General features: G+C 38.0%; 1 pseudogene; it reads right to left on the bottom strand.

The window, feature by feature from the left end:
- Window positions 1-566: 566 nt before the first annotated feature.
- Window positions 567-3,139, bottom strand: part of LOC107709089 (leucine-rich repeat-containing protein 72-like) — a 6,694-nt pseudogene continuing 4,121 nt past the window's right edge.

The following is a 3,139-nucleotide window of genomic DNA, read 5'->3' as shown; positions in this document are numbered from 1 at the left end:
TCATAACAGACTGTGCCATCTGACCAATCAGAGCAGAGCAGGCTCACGGAAAGGAGGGGTTTAGAGAGACTGAATCTTTGAACTGCTTCGAACCAATCGTTTGAGAATCGCTGGAAAATGAGGTGATATTAAATGCATATTTTGAGAAAACTAAAGCGTTTTTTGAACTTGCATGTGTAAACCCTCCCTCCCGGGTCCTCACCGCCACACCTCGTTCTGAGTGGGTCTCGAACCCGGGTCTCCAGCATGGGAGGCAGATGCACTAACAAGGAGGCTAAAGACTGCAGCCACTAGCATCAGTCGCTAGTGCGTCTCTTGAGATTAGGGGAGTGAGGTTTACCTGCACAGCCCCTACCACTGGCCTCCGTTCACCCTCACTCCCATCCGGGTCACGGCACCAATGTAACCCCTCTCTCCCGGGTCCTCACCGCCACACCTCGTTCTGAGTGGGTCTCGAACCCGGGTCTCCAGCATGGGAGGCAGATGCACTAACAAGGAGGCTAAAGACTGCAGCCACTAGCTTGTAATCCTTTAATAAAAAGTGTGTGGATGTGTGTGGCTGGCAGATACTTTAAACATTTATTTGGTTGCATGCTAAAATGTTCAACATTCTCTTTTCTGTAAATATCCCTCTCCCTCTCATGTATCTTTATAGAGAGAAAAAAGATTCCGAAATTAATTTTTTCACATTATTTCTTCCAAAATGAAAGAAGACACATTTTTATTTGTTGTAGTTTCACATATACAATTTTAAATATACGATCTGGTGCATTAGTAAATTGACTTTCTGTTAGCAGGCTTTGAAGCTCCTGAAGTCTGGAAGGAGTGCTTTGGTTGTTGTGGATTATAAGTGGCTTGGCTCGAGGCCCGGGGGAAGCGTGTGATATGATTAGTGTTAGCGATGAAGCTCCTTCCTCCTCCGGCTGCCTTCTCTCATTCTCTGCATCCTGTAGGTCTTTCGGGCCACTTCACGCTCTTTCTCCTGCACCTCTGTGTCATCCAGCACCTCCAGACCGGGGATCTGACTGATCACATACTGCCTGTCATACAGTAGTTAATATGGATTCTACATAATAGTCTACATATTCAATTTATAGATTATATTTGGCCTAAACTACAGGCTTTAATGTAACACATAGTCTGGTTTGCCAAATTCAGTTTGTAACTGATTGCTGAACTTATTGGCATAAATACTAAAGCACAGCTTACTCATTAAGATATTGGACTGAAATATGCTTTAGCAAAACATGTCCACTAGATGGTAGTACACTCTTGTGAAAAAGAAGTGCACTAAACAGTATTGAACATAGTGCACTTCAAATCTTGGATGTATATATTTAAAAAAAAAAACTGTACTTGCAGATAATATAACATTAATGAAATAAAAGGCCACTTAAGTGACTTAAAGAGAGACACTAGGTGTGTCCCAAATCGCGTACTTATGCACTATTCTGTGACGTTTCGAAAATTCGAAATTCGAAACCACTGAAAATTCCAAAAAGAAAAAGTGCACTTTAAATACCCGGATGATGCACTTAAATAATCGAAAAAAAAACGAAGTGTGGAATGTTGGACACTTCATGCACTCAACTGTCGCAGCTTTAATTACGTAGCGAAGGGGGAGGGGCTATCAGACTCTGATAATGAATGACAAAATAACCTTATATAATTCATACTATACATGATTGAGTACATAGTGTATAAGTGCATAGTGTATAGTGTGTAATTTGGGACGCAGCTACTTTAATGTTTCTTAAACACTTAAGTACACTTTTAAACAGTAAATTTTATAATAATGTCAAATGAAACATTTTACTGTAAAATACATTTCAAATCATTATGTTTTAATAATCTTTTATTGTGCTTTAAAGAACCACACTTATTTTGATGACTAACATACTAAAGCACATGTAAAGTACTTGATTGTAATTTTACCTGTAGTGTGTAATTCGATATTTAACGTTAATATTAACTCATTTAAAATATTTAATTAATTAAAATGAATAAATTTTTACTAAATTGCAACTTTATCATTACAAATGTGTAATTACATATTTAAATACATGGCATACAAGTTTCAATAGAAATGGTATCAAAATACATTTTAATTTACTGTAATGCTTGTCAGTACATTCAGCAGTACTTTAAGTATATTTCAAAGACAATAGAAGTAATTACGTAATTACACATAAATAGGTACATAAGTCCTACTTAAGACGCTCAAAAAGGTTAAATACATTTAAACTATAATACATTTCTGTTTAATTGCAATTAACATGCAATTCAAAATATCTGAAAACATTACATTCAGTTCACACTTAAGTTCTTTTAGAGTATATTATTTCCATAATAAATGCTAGTTTTAAAATTATGCTAACGTGTATATTTTAACATAGTAAAATATATGTACATATTGGCAATATAATACTACATTACTGTAGATTTCATACATCTCTACTAATGCTTACCTGTAATCCATATACTGCGTGAGACTGCCTCCATTAAAGTAACTGGGTGCCGCTTCATTGTTCATCATACTGAGAATTCTGCAATGAAACCAAGCAGGTAAATCACAGGAAGTGTAAAAACATTATGAGTAGTTAATGCATGCGTGAATGGAATTCTGCTGCAGAAAGCTGATGAACTCACTTGATATTTGGAAACTTGCAGCAGATCTCCTCCACAATAATGGGCAGGTTGCTGATTTTGTTCTTGTTGATCCACAGGGTGGTGAGGCTGGGCATGTAGGGGAATTTGACATGCGCGCCGTAGTTGTTGCAGTCCAGGATGAGTGTGCTGAGCTTCTCCAAACTGCCCAAAAGAGCCGGGTTCCGTTAGCAACTCCATTAAGGGCAATCACGTGAAAAGTTAACCCTATATACCTTACTGTGTCATATTTGATAGTCTATGCAAATTCCGATGGCCTCTATGTGATCAAAACTTTGCTGATAAACTACCCAGTCAACACGTGAGATCATGCGATGATCACAGTGACATCACACGATCCTCACAGTGACATCACACGATCCTCACAGTGACATCACACGATCCTCATACTGTGATCCTCACGGTGTGAGTAATAGGTGAAATCATTGTGAGTTCACATGATCCTCATACTGTGATCCTCACGGTGTGAGTA

Source organism: Sinocyclocheilus rhinocerous, unplaced genomic scaffold (assembly GCF_001515625.1).
Source record: "Sinocyclocheilus rhinocerous isolate Xijiao unplaced genomic scaffold, SAMN03320098_v1.1 scaffold4462, whole genome shotgun sequence".
Classification (NCBI taxonomy): domain Eukaryota; kingdom Metazoa; phylum Chordata; class Actinopteri; order Cypriniformes; family Cyprinidae; genus Sinocyclocheilus; species Sinocyclocheilus rhinocerous.
This window is presented reverse-complemented; position numbering and strand designations above follow the sequence as displayed.